This window comes from Ursus americanus, chromosome 19 (genome assembly GCF_024610735.1).
Source record: "Ursus americanus isolate L20-20 chromosome 19, mUrsAme1.1.p, whole genome shotgun sequence".
Lineage (NCBI taxonomy): Eukaryota > Metazoa > Chordata > Mammalia > Carnivora > Ursidae > Ursus > Ursus americanus.
In genome coordinates, this window is record NC_142145.1 from 16,218,783 (window position 1) to 16,237,880 (window position 19,098).

Here is a 19,098-nt window from a genome sequence, read left to right on the forward strand (position 1 = left end):
TGATGAGAACAGCACATTATCCCAGAGGCATGCTACCTCAGCCTAACCACGAGAAGAACACTGGACAAATCCCAGGTGCTGCACAGTCTACAAAACACCGACCACTACTCCTCGAAGCTGTAGGGTCATGAAGAACAAGGGAAGTCTGAGCATCGCAGCCAAGCGAGGAGTAAGGAGCCGTGGTAACTAAATACAATGTGATGTCCTGCATGGGATGCTGGGACAGACAGGGCATCGGGTAAAAACTGAGGAAATCTAAAGAAATCAGAGACTTCAATTAGTTTTTTTAAAAGTGAGTAAGGCAGGGACACCTGTGTGGCTCAGTCGGTGAAGCGTCTGCCTTCAGCTCAGGTCATGATCCCGGGGTCCTACAATTGAGCCCCTCATCAGGCTCCCTGCAGGATGGGGAGTCTGCTTCTCCTCCCTCTCCCTCTGCTCCCCCGTGCTCATTCTCTCTCTCACTGTCAAATAAATACAATTTTTTTTAAATGAATAAATAAAAGCGAGTAAGACAGAGATAACGAACGGCTACCTAAGAGGGTGGGAGGGCACTACAATGTGAAGAGGGGACTGGGATGAGCAGAAGGTGGGTAACCGCCACACTTGTGCCGGCCAAGAGCAGGACAAACAAGGTATTCCTAAAATGTTTACGGAACAGCTCTCTGTACGTGGAGATTAATTTTCCCTTTTATCCTCTTACCAATAAGCTGCCTCAAGGTCAGCCACTGACTAATCAAAATGACCTAACAACCTTTTATTTTTTCAAAGATTTTATTTATTTGTCAGAGAGAGAGAGAGCACAAGCAGGGGGAGCGGCAGGCAGAGGGAAAATCAGGCTCCCCACCGAGCAAGGAGCCCAATGTGGGACTCAATCCCAGGACCCTGGGATCATGACCTGCGCCAAAGGCAGACACTTAACTGAGCCACCCAGGCACCCTGACTTAACAACTTTTAAACCAAAGTTTATTAGAAATAGAATTTCCAGGGGCGCCTGGGTGGCACAGCGGTTAAGCGTCTGCCTTCGGCTCAGGGCGTGATCCCGGCGTTGTGGGATCGAGCCCCACATCAGGCTCCTCCGCTATGAGCCTGCTTCTTCCTCTCCCACTCCCCCTGCTGTGTTCCCTCTCTCGCTGGCTGTCTCTATCTCTGTCGAATAAATAAATAAAATCTTTAAAAAAAAAGAAAAAGAATTTCCAGGGGCGTCTGGCTTGCTCAGTCAGTAGAACGTGCAATTCTTGGTCTTGGGGTTGAGTTCGAGCCCCGTGTTGGGTGTAGAGAGTATTTAAAAAATAAAATCTTTAAAACAAAACAAAACAAAACCAAAGACAAGACAAAACAAAGAAACAGAATTTCCCACAGTTTGCATATTCCACGCTTTCCACACACAAAATGACTGGGATGATCTTGATAAATGACTTATTTGGTGTCTCTTTTTATCTAATGGCAGACAATAAGACAAGTGGATCACTGATAATTTAAAATACAAAACAATAGCCTATAAAAAGAATAGGTCCCTCTGGGGACGCCTGGATGGCTCAGTCAGTTAAGCATCGGACTCTTGATTTCGGCTCAGGTCATGAGATGGAGCCGAGCATCGGCTCCACGCTGGGCACTGAGCCTGCTTGAGGTTCTGTTTCTCTCCCTCTTCTTCTGCCCCTCCCCTTTAAAAAAAAGTCCTTCCTAAGTAAAGGTTTGGTTGTGCAGGTCACATGGAAATAAATGAATTATTTATGCCTCTCACCATGATTTAGGTATCTTCTAACAAAGCCAGTCTTTCCTTCCACAATAACGTTGTAAATGCGGTCTGCCGTTCCAAACCTTAGCAGCCATAAACAGAAACTGCTGCTTCCCTTTAAACAAATTATATGCAGAATAATTTCCCAATCATACACTAAAATCCACTTTGTGAGGCCAATGTAATTAATGGCCCATATGCAGAAAAACAGAACAAGGTATATACATTTATTTTTCTTTAATTGTTGTAAAATACACATACCACAAAATTTACCATCTTAACTAAATAAAAATTTTTTAAGTAGGTTCCACACCCAGTGGAGCCCAACTCAGGGCTCTAAACCATGACCCTGAGACCAAAACCTGAGCTGAGATCTACAGTCGGACACCTAACCAACTGAGCCACCCAGGTGCCCCTTAACTATATAACTTTTGCATGAAAAGCACATAAAAACATTAAAAGCAAAAAATGCTACCTACTATTACTAACTGAAGACCTGCAGAAGAATAAAACACAATTAGTTGAGCTGTCCCCCAAAGTAGGCTGGAAGTGTCTTAAAAAGGGCAATTTCTAAACTCACACATTCTCCAAGGTTTGGACTTCAGACTTCTGATACACACACACACACACACACACACACTCTTCAACACACAATTGATTCACTAAACACTTGCATATCCTACAACAGCCACTCACTTCAGAGAGGTTCAAACCTAATTTTTGTTTTTTCTGAGATATCCAGTTAGAAGGACCAAGGAGATACTTACAGTCATACATCATTTCAGTCTCTTCCACTGAGTTCCCCTTCCATCTATTCTCAAAATCAGACTCCCCCTCCCTATACTGTGTCTCTCTCAGACACTCAAATTAGGAGTATCACCTCTACTTCTCTCACCGAGTCCTGCCCACTTTCCTCAGTCACATCACATGCATCCTTTCTAGAACGTCTTCCCTCCTCTGCTTGTGGACCGTGTCACCTTACACCTAGACAAAGACAACACCGTTTCTCCATCCTCTCATTCAGAACTGCCTGACTCATCTTTCTCAACTCCATTTTAACCATATCTATCACTCCCCTCTATTCAAAATCCTCGAATCACTTTGCAACTACAGCCAAACTCCTTGGCCTGACCCCAAAGGCCCTAACCCCTGAGTGAGGCCCAACCACTGCGCGGCTGCCCCCGGCAGGTCCCTCCCGCCAGCGCACCTTTCCTTGGGCCATGAAATTTCTTGGCCCAGAATCCCCCCAACACACACACTCCTCCACCGGCCACGTGTAAGAACCCATTCCTCAGATTTTTCTCAAAGAGCCTCAACTTCATCATTTTAAAAATGGGAACCAATAATAAGAGCCATTGCACAGGACGGCTGTATAACGTGAAAATAAGTAATATATATGGAAAGCACCAAACACATCAGCATTGAAATGCTATTTTCTTCCTCTCTTTGTTGATTTGTTAGAACAGTAAAACAAAATAGAAAAAAAAAAAAAGGAAAACTGAGTACGTGTTTTTGAGGCTAGACAGTGAAGCAGGCTGGAGGTAACGATGGTTTGGTTGGAAGAAAAGGAGGGCACTTTACAGAGTGAAGGCAGTGGCTCCTTTCACATCTCATTTCACTTCACAACGTGTGGCCTTTCTCCCCCTGTGGAGGTGCCTCCAGTCCCACCATTGGCCATTGCTAGGGTCACCTGGAGTTCACACTTGGAAAAGAATGCAGTTTCCTCTGAAAAGGCAGCAGAATTTCAACTCACAAAGCAAAATACCTCAATAGGTCTGACTATCCTGTAACCCCTTCTCCTAATTTCGAAACTCTGTCTTCCCAGCCGAGCATGACCAAGGACTGGCTGTGATCTCAACCACGTCTTGCCCAACCTTGGCCCGACCGACGCCGCTAGACCACGTTCACACGCTGACTGACATGGCACCAGGCCCTGGCTCACAGACGGGGTCCCCTGGGAGGCCGAGCACCAGCATGAGCAGCCACAACAGGTCACAGCAGACGAAAGCCACGCTAGGAGCCCTCACAGCAGATTCCCCCCAGCCAGGAGCCCCATCCAGAGGAGTAGTCCCCAAGTCCTACACCAATGAACCAACACTCTAAGAGAAGCTAGAGAGAGGAGAATGGACAGGCGGGGCTCAGAGAAAAGTCAAAGCAAAAGGGGGCTAAGAAGCCCTCATCGCACTGCAGAGTTATCTACCTGGAGTCATCTAGTTCTCTGGAAAGGTGAGTGGCTGCCCTTTCTTCATGGAAAGACGAAGGGAGGTGGCTTTGGAGGTAGGGAAGACCAGGGTCTGGCAGCTGTGATGGAAGCATGACACGGGGAAAGGGCTCCCTGGCAGCCACCCCAAGAAGAGATTAGCGTCCACATGGGATGATCTCGGAGGTCATGCTAACTTGTGACCCCACTCTTGCAGGTGTGCTGGTTATCACTTCTAATAGGTGTTGCGTCTGTGTGTTTGTCCCCTCTCCCTACCTGGTTCCATCCATGCTCTGCAACCGCCCACGAGCAATGTTCCCCCAAGAGCAGAGGGTGACTGAACAATGATGCATGAGAATGAGAACTACTAAGTGACTGAGGGGCACCTGGCTAGCTCAGTCGGTGGCGCGTGTGACTGCTGGTCTCGGAGTCGTGAGTTCAAGCCCCATGCTGGGTGTAGAGATTACTTAAAAAAGAAAATCTTCAAAAAAAAAAAGAAAAAGAAATCACTAAGTGACTGAAAGGAGTCTACTTTCACAAGCACACAGCCTCCATTTCCTCCACCCAGAAGATACTTGGGGGCCTGGATTCAAAGGCTGACCTTCCAGCTCCAGGTCAACCCCCCTGGACAACCACTCCTCAGACACTTGAAAATGGCTGGAAGCCAAGAGGACACGAAGGCTTAGCAATTTCCAGCTCCAAAAGATCCAAGTTCAGGTCAAGCAAAGACATTAAACGTGGCAATACAAAAGAGGGCAAGAAGAGAGAGAGAGAGAATATGGAGGAAAATTCCCACGTCTGTCAGAAGACACTTCCGTCAATCCTTGGAACGCAGAAGCAGAGAAACAGGCCGAATGTTTTTGTATATTGGTATTTTGTACAGGGCAAGAGCTTCCCATGAAAGAATGCTGACTGCATGCCTGAGTTTCTTTTCCCTTCCCTCCTGAAATCCTACAAAAATGACATTAGAAGTATTTTTAAAAAGATAAAAATAGCAAATACAGAGAAAGTATTTCGTACTGCTTAGGGCTGGGGGCGCTGGGAGAAGTGAGGAGGAACAGCTAACGGGCACAGAACTTCTCTCTGGGGGATGAAAAGTCCTCCAAGTGACCACGGAGATGGTTACACAACTCTGGGAGTACAATGAAAACCGCCGCCTGTACGCTGCACATGGGGGAACGGTGTCTCTCAATAAAGTCCTTACCAAATTACCTACATCGCATGCCCACAAGGAAAGGAGAGCGAGAATGGAGTCAAACCCAACGGAAGACATCAACACAGTTTTAGGAAAAGGAAGAAACGACAGGGGAGTGGTAGCTGGCTCAGCAGGGTCGAGAAGTTATATCCCAAGGTCATGCAGGAGGCCACCACGGAGACAGTTAGTCCGTGGGAACTTCAAACAAGCTCGGGCCATGGACTCAGCAAAGGAGACACCATGTCTGGCAGGAGGAATGGGGTGGGGCTCAAAGAGGGAGTGGATAAAGAGCCCTTGTACCATTCCCCGGCCCCCTGCAGGCTGGGACAGCCCGGGCGGGCAGGGGGAAAATGCTCCGGGTTATCTGAGCCATGGAGGCTTGGGATTCAGAGCCCCCATCTCGAAGTATGAGACAGAAAAAGCCTGGCCTATGGCCTTTCGTTTCCTCCACCCCTCACACCAAAAGCCAAGTTTATTCCCCAGGCAGGAGCACCGACGAGACTCCTAAGAAATGAAAGCTGCAGTGAGAAAATCCCAGATGCCGGCTGGTGGGATCCTGCAATGAAGGGTCCAGCTCCTCGAGTATTCAGAGAACCCACCCTTCCAAGGGCCATCTCACCAGGAAGGTAGAGCTTCCAATCAGCTTTTCATGGCCTTTGTCCTTAACTCAGACTGCCAGACCTGAGGGAAAGCCTCCAACAGGAAAGAGACCAGAATAAATAAAGAATTAAAAAACAAAAAGAGGACAGAAATGCTGCAAAGAGTGGAAGGATACAGACATAAATAATATCCTCGGAAAACACAGAACAGGGCGTTATGGAAAACAAGCACCCAAAGAATAAGAAGGAACTTTTAGAAATAATAAATAACTGAAATAAAAGATGAAACGGGTAAAAAAATAAAGTCAAGGAATGCGGAACTTGAAAAGAGATCCAGCCAACAAAAGGGCAAAGGCATGAACATGAAAAGTTCAATCCCGTTGGTCTACCATCTGACTATTAAGAGTGTTTCAGAAAGAAAAAATAAAGAGGATATTATCAAAGAAAAAATACAGGAATATCTCCCAAGACTAAAGGGGCCAAGTCTCGGGACGCAAGGGCCTGCACAGGGTTGCCAGATAAAATACAGGATGCCCAGCTCAATCTGAATTTCAGACCAACAGTGACTCGACTTTTCGCAGAAGTATGTTCCATTGTTTATCTGGGCATCTTGCATTTTCTATTTGCTAAATCTGGCAACCCTCTACCTCTGAGGGCCTAGCACATCAAACAAAAACAGTCCACAGCACAGCGAAATTAAAGTAACACCAAAAAACTGAAGAAGTACGACAAAGAACTGGATAGAGCTTCCTGAGCCCTGGGCGTGGTCTACTCCTGAGTCCCCTCAACCGCTAGTGGGGCCCTCAGTACCTTATCTGCAGACAATAGGACCCCCCCGCCCTGGGCTGGTGCTTTAGACAGCCATTTACCAAAAGTACCAAACACAGAGATTTGTTTTTTCTCTTTGGTCTCTTAGGAGTTTTTGGGTTTTCCTTTAATTCTGGACACTGGCTGAGTGAATGGGAATTATGGGAGAGAAGGGGAGTGGTGTGTGTATGGAGACCACAGCCTCTGCCCTGGGGGACCAGAGCTCCTGGACTCCCAGGGGCATGGAAGGCACAGGTTTCCAAGTGCCTGAGAACCTTCAGTCACAAAAGTTAAGTGGGAGAGAAGTTCCAGAAAATTATGCTGGATGGAGACTCCACCCATCCGGGCTCCATGGGAAGCCTGAGCTGCGTTCTGCAGCTGGGTTCGGGGGCTCCAGCCCAGCTCCCACCTGCTCCCTGGGCTCACAAGGCTGCTGGGAGGATGATGAGGCCCTCAGACTTTGGGTCTTGAGGGATAGGCCTCAAGACCCTGGGTGGGAACAGGGACCAGGCCAAAGATACAGCTTTATTTAAACCTTTAAAATATTTAGGCATATGGTATATACCTTTTAAATATTTAAATATATCTTTTAAATATTTCATTATACCTTTTAAATATTTAGCCAGCTGGTCTCCTTTGTAGTCTTGCCCCAGGCTCTGCACCACAACATCAAGGGCGGGTCTGGGGGCCATTATGACTATTATGACGATTATTATTATTCCTATTTTATATACCAGGCAGAGAAAGTTTAAGTATCGAGAACATGTGGACAGTAAATGTTTGAGGACGGAGAAGAACCCACACTTTCTGCCTGCACGGCCTACGCTTGTGACTTCCACCAGGATAGCTGGGAGGTAATATCTAAAATGAAGAAGTCTGAAGTTAGCAGTGTGGGTTTATTACTTAGAAACCAGAGTCAATAATGGAAAATCAAAGAGGTGAAATTAACTGCCCACAGGGATAAGGACTAGAAAACACTGTTTGATGCTTTCAAATCTATGTACATGTATTACTTTGACAAAAAATTAAAACTGTTAGAAATCGTTAAGTAACGATCTTAACGTCACATCTCTCCCCTCAACAGAAACAAAACAGAACAAATCACTCTGCTCCTCAAAGCCTCGTTTCTCCAAAACAGCACAAAAAACCTACTCGTGGCTCTTCCTAACGCAAATGCAAATCTGTCACAATCAGAAAGCGGTTCACTAATTGTAACCCTTAGGGTATTACTGCATTAAGTGTGGTCTCAAAATTGTTTACAGTGAAATATGGCATATTCCCTTACTTGTCGGAAAAATGTTATATAACTGAAAACCCAGAAATAGTCATTTTTTATTGCAAAATAAGGCTTCATGAATATTCAGGAAGAATTTTTAAGTGTATTTTTCTCTTTTAGGTCTCTCTCCCCCCAACCTCAATGCGTTGAGAAGACCCTTACTCAGTGAGAATTAAAAATAAAGGAAGGAAAAAGAGGTGTAGAGGAGGTTTCGGCATCCAACTACTTCTAGATTATGTATATTCTAGAAAACTGCACAGCTCATAAAATTATTTAAGTCGGAACGAGCTGAGCTGTTCCGCCAAATCTACCAAATCTAAGAGCACACATAATAAAATGTTAATAACAACCCCCTTAAGACTGGGGCCAATGTCAAAGAGAAATTCCAACCCAGAGAATTTTTTTGTGTTTCTGTTCAAGCCCTGGGGAGGGAGAGACAGAGAGAAAAAAGAAAAAGGCTTACAACCTAAGACTTGACCCCAGAACAAAACCACGGCCCTTTGAAGAATGCAGTCGTGTAGCCTTTTATGTCTCCAGCTAACCAGGCTGCCCGTTTTAAAATGTGAGGTCGCACAGGGCTCGGGTCTTGTCTCCCAGCTTGTTCTCTCGCTGGCTTCCCTCCATTCGCTCTATTCCGGAGCCTCATCTGACTTCCTCCTGTTCAAAGCCTCCCGAAGACACCTCTAACTGAGCAACCCCAACCTGCTTCAATCTGTCCAATGTATTGGTCTTTCTAACGTTTACCTCCATCGTACGTCACTGTTTTACTTATATGATACCTTTGCGGGAGGATCTAAAGTGGTTTATAGTAAGAGATGCATAGGGACCCAAAACTGCAGAGGGAGAGGAATATAAAGGCATCCCCCTTGACGCATGTGTCTGAAGGTGTTCTAGGCACGTGCTGCACCGTCCTGCCCTGATCAGCTTCCATCCCAGACACAGGGATGGCTCCGTTGGGTCCCGGCAGACACGCCGGATAAAAACGGCTGTATTTCCACTGAGAGGTGGTGCCTGGAACAGGCGAATTCACAGAGACACAGAACAGAAGTTTCGCGCAGGGAAGGTGGGAAGGCCAGTTACCGTTGCACTGGTTCAGAGTTTTTGCTGGGGGTGATGAAAAGGTTTTGCAGACAGTGATGTACTTGATGCTACTGGGCTGTATACTTACGGATGGTTAAAACAGTAACTTACGCTACGCATACTTTACCACAATTTAAAAAAAAATCCGCACTGAAAAGAGAGAGGAACGGGGAGGACAAATAACGATGGATTTTAAAATGAAGATTTTAGAGGGGCGGCTGCGTGGTTCAGGCAGTTAAGCGTCCGACTCTTGATCTCAGCTCAGGTCCTGAGCTCAGGGTCGGGAGTTCAAGCCCCACACTGCGCTCCACACAAGGCATGGAGACAAGAAGAGACAGACAGACAAAAAGAAAGAAAATGGAGACTTTGGCAATGTATTCCAACATCCAGTATCCTTTTGTGACCATCTTTAAGGAAATGGGAGGATACACATCAGCAGAGTGCTATAACCTTTAGCAAACAGCAGTCTGAGGGGTACAGAGCCCCAATCTTTGGCATTTATCCATTCCAGTGTTTAGATAACCCCAACCACAATACGTTTCAGTTACTAATACGACCGACGTCACTGGTGTGGCTGAGAAGAGGTGCCCGCAGTGGGCGAGTGCGCCAGTGAGGGGCAACTCCGACACACCAAGACAGCTCCGCCACACTGTTTCCCAAAGTGTGTTCTGTTTATAGACATTAGGAGGGAAGGAAGATTCTGCAGTCGAATGGCTGAACAACATTTAAACTGATTTCCTTACAACAAGGCTTCCCTAAATCTTTATCCCCACCACCTTTCAAGATCTCCCCCCTGAGCAGGGAGCCTGATGCAGGACTCAATCCCAGGACCCTTGGGATCATGACTGCAACTGAAGGCAGCTGCCTAACCGAATGAGCCACCCAGGTGCCCCCTCTTTTAAGATCTTTAATACATTAATATACATTTTGAATTACAAAAAGGGGTTGAAGTATGAAATATTTACCAAATCTATTTGACCTCCAGACGCTGTTTTTCTTCTAAGAGCAACTCAGAGGTGCCCCATGTCTTTTGGGAAGTATTGCCATAAAGACATGAGTCTCTTCATTTGCAGGCCGCAAGCAGACACCACCACACAAAGCACAGATGGCCAGGTATCCAGAAGACGCCCACCCCTCTGCAGAGCACCGCCAATACTGGGCGTGACCGGTGCACCCTGGTAGACAATCCAAGTGGGACAAGCCAATTTGGGTCAAACTTTCAGGACAATTTACACAGAAAAGCCCAAATACAGGCTCTGCTCACTGGCCCCGAGCCACAGGGTTTGAGGGAAGAAGGGGAAAGTTTGGGCACAGTTTCTTTTGGTCTTTCCTGTGGAATATTAACTTCTCTCCAGGACCCACAACACACCTGTTATGATTCCAATAACCCCCAAAGCCTTAAGGTACATTAACTTCTAAAATATGCCAGGTAGGGCACAGTATGAATCTAGATAAAGCTGCCGAAATATCTAGAGAAAACTGATCAACGAGCTCAGTTCACAGAATGCCAAGGAGTGCCAGAACGCAGGGGAAGACCAAGTCTAATGGGAATGAAGCGGGTAAAAGGAGGATCGGAACTGCAGAAAAGGCAAATGATTAATTAATTCCTTAGGGAAGGATAAGGAGGTCAATACTCTTAAAGCCTCACAAATTAACACCCAGAACGAGCCACGGTTTATTGGATTTGATTGGTAAGAATATTATTTTCACTTATTATTTCAACCCCTCCTAAACAAAGGAAAGGCCTTCTGTGATGAAAATCACGTATTTGTGCTTCTTTGCAAAAGTGCTGAGAATGACAAGGCCTGTGATGGACAGTAAGAACGAGACAACAGCAATCTGCCACCAAGGGGCTGGCAAGACACAGAGGGGCCATGGCGCTCTCTTCCTTCTCTTGAGCCTAGAATCAGAGGAAGTGGTTCTCCCACCTTGCTACCAAAGACAGTCAACACAGGACAAGGAAAAAGCCACAATAAAACCAGTGAACATGTTGGGGGCTTTTCTGAAGATTCAGGATATTCTGGAACCATCCATTCTGACCGACGGATAAGTAAAAACGAGTCCACCATGATTCCACGCCATCACTGCTCTCTCTGGCTTACATACACAAGAAACATAAGCCAAACCCTTTAGAAAGAAAATATTAAGGCCAACCATTTCACAGGTGAGCCAGGTCTTCAGACAATTCTAATAGATCGAGTAATAAGCACTTAGGTCCAAAAACGTATACAGTTCCCGATTAGCTCATTTCTAAGAGTTGAGGGTTAATATACTCCATGACAGGAAGAGATTCACTGAGGTCTAAAGTAACTCACAGAAACTACCAATTACTCTTTTATTTTTTCTTTGAAGTACAAATCACAAAGTGCTGATCTGATAACCTGGATGAACCAAACTGCTCTCTTTACAGACAAGCATTCCTTAAGACTTTGTGTCTACTGGGGCACCGGGCTGGCTCAGTCGGGGGAGCGTCTGACTCTTGGTTTCGGCTCAGGTCATGATCTCAGGGTCGTGAGATCGAGCCCCACATCAGACTCCACACTACACATGGAGTCTGCTTGAGATTCTCTCTCTCCCTTTCCCCCAACCCTCTCTCTCCCTCTCTTCTGTTTACTGAAGGCGACAGAAACAAAAGGTCAAGAACCCCATCAATTCATCCACCAGGTGCAGAACCCTGAGTTCTTTCATGGGAGATCTGTTACAGTCATGGCATTCCCCGCCCCCCCCCCCCCACTCTTTCACTTCTGGCTCCCGGTACCTTCTAGCCAATATAACCTCTAGATTCAAAAATCTCTATGTAAACATTGCCACTCCATTAGAAGCACTCTTAAGCTGAATGGTCAGGTGGCATCTTTGAAAAAAAAGATTTAGCCAACAGGCTGCCATTTATTCAAAATGCCTTTCTTAGCATCCCTGGGTTTTGAAACCATTTTTATTATAAGAGTAGTATACGCTCTTCACCAGTCCTCTAAAACCCAAAGATACAAGCAAAAGTCTCCAGGAGGCCCACTAGTCAGAGGTAAGCTCTGATAACATTTGGGCTACAGACTTCTAAATGCATACAGAAACATAAATATAAACACACATGTATATTTTTAACATAATAGGCCTTGTCACATTCAACAGTATCTCTCCATGTCTATGCATGTTTCCATCATGCCAGACATATGTTCATGTGAATTCAGTGCATACATTTGCTCAAGAATACCCTTTTAAATTTAGATTTTGATATTTTCCGAAGAGATTTTGCCAAGGCAAGGAACCACGAGAGAGACCTTTCTTGGAGAATTCTTGCAAAAATAAGAACACTTCAAAAAATAACCTTTAAGATATACAGTGTTGAGTTTCACCCATTTGCTTTAAAATTCTGAAGACGTATTTTTAACTCATGTGGTAAAATGCAAGATGAGGGAAACAGACATTAAAATCATTTACTCGTGCTCTTAAATCATAACCCTTATGTTTAGCTTCTGTCATTCCATCCATCGAGAGACCACATATTCTTGATTTCACAGTAAACTAGGCTTCTCTGTGGATAAGCATCTATCCCTAAATGTGTAATATATTTATCTGTATTTATCCATGTCTGATATCTCAGTATGCTTTCACTTCCACTCTCCCAAGGGATCTTAGCTTGAAGAAAGTCTTATATAAACAATAAGCCACTTCCCCCAGCTCAAGGAAAGGATGAATCCAGAGGCTCACCAAGCTTCCAGGGAAAGGGCCAACTGGTTGAGGCTGGCACTTAACAGCATATCAGGCTAGGATGAGAAAGAAAATCATATGGGTTAACAATAAAGAAATAAAAAGCTAGTCAGAAAGATGTACTGAAATCACTAGTCAACTTTCTAAGGTTGACTTGGAGTCAAACTTATTTTGACTTGAGTCAAACTTATTTTAAGTCAAACTCTTATTTTAAGAAGCTTCATACATATGCAAAAGCACAAAAACCCAAGTATAAGAAAACTTTTTTTTTTTTAAGATTTTATTTATTTGTTTGAGAGAGTGAGAGACAGACAGGGAGAGCAGAGGGGGAGAGGGAGAAGCAGGCTCCCCGCTGAGCCAGGGGCCCTACTTGGGGCTCAATCCCAGGACCCTGAGACCATGACCTGAGCTAAAGGCAGACGTTTAACTAACTGAGCCACCCAGGCACCCCATAAAAAAACTTTTTAACCCTATTTATAAAGCACAATTCATTTATCTGGTGATTTTTAAATATGCATAACTACAAGGGTCTCAGGTCCCTCTAAAATGGAAGGAAGGAGCCATTTGCCTACAAAGTCCAAGGGAAGAGGAAGAAGAGGGTGGAAGAGAGACAGGGAAAAGGGAGGGGAGGAGGGAGGGGGAGAGGGAGAGGAGAGAGGGGAGGGAGGAAATCGTAAGACAGAGAGGAGGGGGGGCGCCTGGGTGGCACAGTGGTTAAGCGTCTGCCTTCGGCTCAGGGCGTGATCCCGGCGTTGTGGGATCGAGCCCCACATCAGGCTCCTCTGCTATGAGCCTGCTTCTTCCTCTCCCACTCCCCCTGCTTGTGTTCCCTCTCTCGCTGGCTGTCTCTATCTCTGTCAAATAAATAAAAAAAATCTTAAAAAAAAAAAAAAAAGACAGGAGGGGAAGGGAATAGAGTGTGCCTACAGAGAGACATTCACAGTTAAAATAGTGACTGGTGATATTACAGGTTGCACTTGATATGCAATTCATACTATACTTTTTGTTACATTTTACATTTCTTTGAGGAGGGAGAAAGAAAAGAACTCTTTTACCAGGGCAACTGAGACTGATGGGGATTTTAGCAAGCAGATACCAGGTACCATTAAAAGTCAAAAAAAAAAAAAAAGAAAAAAAGAAATACCTAGAAGTCATTAAAGAGGTAATAACCACCCTTCCACGGAAGAAATGGGGCCCTGGGCACAGTAACTGCCCTCTGGATAGAAAGAAAGCAAATGTTTGGATAAGCCCAGGTTATAACAGTTAAGTACTGACAAGGGTACTTAATTTTATTTAGGAGTTTATATTTCTTAAGCACCTGCTCCACTTCTGGAAAAAAACGTCCTTTTAAATAGAACGTTCAAGTTAATGTGAATGCTGTTCTTAATAACTGTATTTTATAGAAAATGTAAAATATATACGAAGAGGCACTAAATATGAGAAAAAAGTAAAAGACATAACATATGGATATACATTACACAGCTCAAGAAAGACAACCTTGGATTTCAGGTAAAGCTGAACAAGCACCCCTTCCTTTATTTGCACCAGTTACCTGGAAACAGGGAACCTCGGGGCTTGTTGACCTCTACCTAGCTAACTTCAGAGCTTTTAACTCGTGTGTGTTATCTAAATGCTTGGGAAGAAGGAAAAGGAAGGTAAATCAAGAAAAGAGAAAATATGGTCCACAGTATGTTGAAGGGGTCAGGGGCAGGAGAGGAAAAGACTGAATCATATACATTCTCACCTTAAAAAAAAAAAAAAAAAACTCGAAATGAAAATACCTGATTTCCTATTTACAGAATTAGAAAATACAGGATATCAAGCCCTGACAGGGTACATTCGAAATGGCCCTTTCGCGTGCAGTTAATGGATTTAATATTTAATTTTCTTTGGTAGTTTGCTAAAATCACATACAAATTTCAAAATGCCCAGTTTCCCACATTTCCTCCACTAAAGAACTCTCTAAGGAGCGCCTGGGTGGCTCAGTCGGTTAAGCATCTGACTCGGTTTTGGCTCAGGTCGTGATCTCAGGGTGAGATTGAGCCCCACGTCTGTTTGGGATCCTTTCCCTCTGCCCCCCCGCTCACGCACACATGCTCTCTCTCAAATAAATAAATTCTTTTTTTTAAGTATTAAAAAAAAAAACTAGCTAAGAATTCCATCCTGGGTCTGCCTGTGTAAAATTAAAGATCCCATAAAGATTGTGTTTTATTATTTAAGCGATTAAACTCCTTTAAAATACACTGCGTTTCTTAACTGAGACCAGAACATAACCCCAGAAAACCCTTACGGAAGACACAGAAAGTTCTGCTCCTTCAGTGTTCTGATTTCCCAGAGTATAGGACATCCACAGGAAGACAACTACAATAGCCCAGCAGTAAAATGATTTCTGAAAGCAAAGCACTAACCTAACAAAAACGTCTGCGGAGGGCTCCTTTCATGTCAAAGCCCCTGCCCAAAGGAAAAATCAATGTGCATGTGATTTCCACTGCTCTGGGCTCCTGGGGCTCCAGGGTGGAGCAGCCTTCAAAAGCCAGCTCCCTCAGTCACTTCCTCAGGAAATGGGACTGACCACAGCGCGCCCCCAGCTCAGGGTGGTCCCGGGCCTTCAGACAGGGTCCAGGATTTGGAAGAGGACGCGTTCACCGCGAGGAGCGATACTGGCTGGTCCCGCATGACACAGACGCTCCCTGCGCACTCAAGCCTGGGGCTTCCGCTCTGCTTTGTGGCTTTTGTGGGGGCCCAGGTGGGAGGAGACGGGTCCCTCACGGCTACAGCTGCTCAGACCCCTTTTCTATCTCCCTCTTCTGCCACCAGACCATCTCAGCGACCCAAAAGGCACATGACCATGACGCAGGGATGCAGCACCCCGGAACGAAGGCTGTATCAAACAGACCCAAATTAAGCCCCTCCAGTCCCTCCACATGACCACTGTTTCCTTTTTCTTGCTCCAGAGTCAAAAATAGAATTGTGCTGACTTGCCCGGAGCGCTAAGGTTCTTGAGCAGTGCAATATCTACTTACTGAATATACAAAGCTTCCAAAAATACCTGTCTCGGGTTTTTCTTTAGAAAGCAGAATGTCAATTTAAAGGGCAGGGCTGCCCTGGGGTTAGCATTTCAAAGCGAGGGCTCCGCTAGAAAAGCTCCAAGCAGGAGGAAGAGTTTACTGAATACCAAACCACAGCGGGCGACCTGAACCCGGGCTATCAGAACTCAGAGATCTGGCCGGACACGGCCTCCCTAGGGCTGTCCTTCATTTCACCTCCAGGAATTCCTCTGGAAACCAGGTAATCCACCTGGCCCGACCTCTCTGCAGATACCTGGTGCAATAAAATGGCGCTCAGGGCAAGGGCTTGCCCAGACAGACACCCACTGAGCTTGCGAATAATTAAAGAGAAGCTTCAGCTAAGGAGATCACCACGGGATTCTCACTCTCCAGCAGCACACCCACAACCAATAAATCCTTAAAGTCCAGAAAGGGGGAGGGAGGCTCTTTTCCTTAGGTTCTCCCCCCCTCACAAAGAGAAAAAGGCAAGGATCCTATTCCCTGTATCTGGATGACGTGTCATTGACCTTAGGGCACGAAGGCAACGTTTTAAACCAAAAAAATTAAATCTTCCAAAGTGAGAGGTGTTGGTATAAAAAGCGTCTGGTGCAGCAGAACCCTGGAAAAAAGGTAAATGTCCACCAGAAGGGAGATGATTAAATCAACTGTGCTACGTCCTCTTCAAAAAACTTGTGGTAAAATACACATAACGTGGAATTTACCACCTTAACCATTTTGAAGTATATAGTTCAATAGTGTGAAATACATTCACATTATTTAAATTACATCCTTTTTTTATGGAGCATTACGCAGTCATTAAAGTAAGGTAGACGAGGTGGTGCCGGCGGTTAAGCCTGACTCTTGGTTTCAGCTCAGGTCATGATCTCATGGGTCCTGGGATCGAGCCCAAATTCACCCCCACTCCCACCCCCCGCAAATTGGGCTCCCTGCTCAGTGGGGAGTCTGCTTGGAGATTCTCTCCCTCGGCCCCTTCCCCCACTCTCTCCATAGTAAATAAATCTTTTTTAAGAAAAGGTAAGGTAGATGTGTTACAGGCACTGAAGTGGAACGAGCAAGGTACACCATCTAGCGAAAAAAGAATCAGGTCACAAAACAGTATCTAAATTACACTAAAATTTAAAAAAAAAGCAAGCATATTGTATTTTATATGTTTCTACATATAGATATGTAAAATGAAGAGATATGTAAAATTCATCGAAAGGGCTAGGACGCACACCATTCTGTCACTGGAATCCAGAAAAGAGCAGCGGATGGGAAGGCGGGGGGGAAATATTTCTCGAAGTTCATCCGCCAGGTGTAGGTGTGCATCTTCAAAATCTCATAGCTACAGGGAAGCAGATGAAAGTATCTCCTGTGAACTTAGGCATAGTCAGTCATCAATCCTGTAAATTCTGTCAAAGGCACTTTTGCTCTAGCCCTATTTCCCACTGGATTTACATTCTTTTAACTAAAAGAACCTGGTGCTGGTGATTTGCTAATTCATCAATGAGTTTATAGAAATACTGAAAGGGTCTGGGCTAACCCTGTCACCATCAATGAACTTCAGGAAAGTTCATTACGGCCTCTGCTTAAAGTGAGTTATTCAAATGGTTTCATGAGAAAGAAAAAAAAAAAATCTAAATCTCTCCACTATTAGTTTTTATTTTTGAATGAAACATGTTTGGTGAATTCCAGCATATCAAACTTAAGAAATCACTTGCCCATTTAAGTGCTAAAACAAAGGATTCCTCGTTCAAGAGTAGAATCCATAAAAGCTTTAGCATTCCTTTGGCATTTTATAAATACCACATTTTTTGGTAGCATCTCTACAATTCCAGCTTGAAGCAAAGGATAGATTTTCTAAATGAGAAGTGATATTTTGAGTATACAATGGAGAACTTCAAAGTAATTTTCCTTTGTCACCTGAATAAGCCGCCTCGGTTTTTGCACATAAACCCTAAATCCTGCGTGGAAGCCTTTGTCCCTGAAATGCTGCAGTCAGACCAGCAGACCCAATTTCTGTGGTTTCTTACTCTTTTCACCAGCAATTTTCTTTCATCTTGAATACTAAATTAAAAATATTTGCAAACATTTGAGACTTCTAGCATTAGACAATACGGAAGAGAAACCCAGCAGCTCAAGGTATCTTGCATTTCTTGGGGGATTTGTATAGTTTCAAGATGCTTCCTTGCTGGCTGGCTTCCCTTGGAGGTCTTTGTTGGGAATTCTTAGTACCCAAAGTTTTGAAGTATTGTTCTTGCTACAAGGCTCTAAGTCCACGGTTCTCAAGTGGGGCGATTTTGCCCCTTCTCTTCCACCACCACCAACACTGGTATCTAGCAAGGTCCAGAGACATTTTTTGCTGTCACAAGTTGGGGGAGGGGTGGGTATCGGTGTTCAGGGATGCTGGCAAACATCCTATAATGCCCAGGGCAGCCCCCCAACACAGCACTGTGCAGCCCCAAATGTCGGTAGGCTAAGGCTGAAAAACCTTGCTCTGAGTAAACAAGAGATTTTCCCCTCATCAACCTGCCCTCCTCTCACCAAGACCTAATCCTCTTAAAATCACCATAAACCTGCCTTCCTCCCACCCCCTAGTCATCCAGGTGGAGACGGTGGCAGGTCAGGGCCTGGCTAGCCCTTGTGCACAAGGGGCCCCCTGCATCCCGATCACAACGGCTCTCACATTCCACAGTGATGCCATCGCCGGAGTATCCCACGACTCTCACCAGACACCAGCTTCATTTCAAACGTGTTTGGAATTAGGAAAGGTCCTACTTTCATCTGTCAATACAACTAAGAGTCCCCCCCTCCAAGTTATCACTCACAGCAGGCCTACTGGCTGTCGACCTTACAAATAAATTCACTCACAAATTCTCTTGCTGGAGTGGACGGAAAGCAGAAAAACACACATCATTTCACCAATCACTAGATTATACGAAAAGGAAGAGATCGAGGACGCCCTCGCCCTACTCCTCTCAAGGCCCTCCCATTTTTCACGAAGTTCACATCACCAACAGCCAACAGCTTGAAGGATGTTCACCCAGGAATGTTCCACCAAAAAGGGATTCCACCACAGCCCAGGAATGCGGGAAATGCTGGGTTAGATGCATGCATCTGTGCACACAGACACATGCACACACACTTTTTTCCCCCTGAACTGCTGCTGTGAACTCCCAAAGTTCTGAAGTATTCCAGGGAGAATCTTCATTCTGGGGACCCAGGCTGGGAGCACCCCCCAAGAGTACTGGAGGCCAGCCGGTTTTGGGTGAGACATCTTTGGGACCCACTTGAAACACACTGTAAGCAGCTGCTCTCCCTAGGAGATGGTATTAGCAAATAGGAGCGCATTCTGGAGTGGAGCGTCGGGAGATGCTTCTGGCCCATTTTCCCGAACAATGTTGAACCCCATGTTTCTCCCGGCAGCTCCCCTCCACAGGCACCTCCGCATCGA

At 45.2% G+C, this 19,098-nt stretch overlaps 1 protein-coding gene across 9 annotated transcripts in view; it reads right to left on the minus strand.

The window, feature by feature from the left end:
* ZNF532 (zinc finger protein 532) overlaps positions 1 to 19,098 on the minus strand; it is a 104,392-nt gene that overhangs the window by 70,462 nt on the left and 14,832 nt on the right. The window contains exon 4 of one of the 9 annotated variants that reach the window (XM_045790191.2): positions 12,598 to 12,653. The exons of the other annotated variants lie outside the window; for them this stretch is intronic. The gene's annotated coding sequence lies outside the window, so the exon portion shown is untranslated. The remainder of the gene's footprint in view (positions 1 to 12,597; positions 12,654 to 19,098) is intronic. 9 annotated transcript variants of the gene reach the window in all.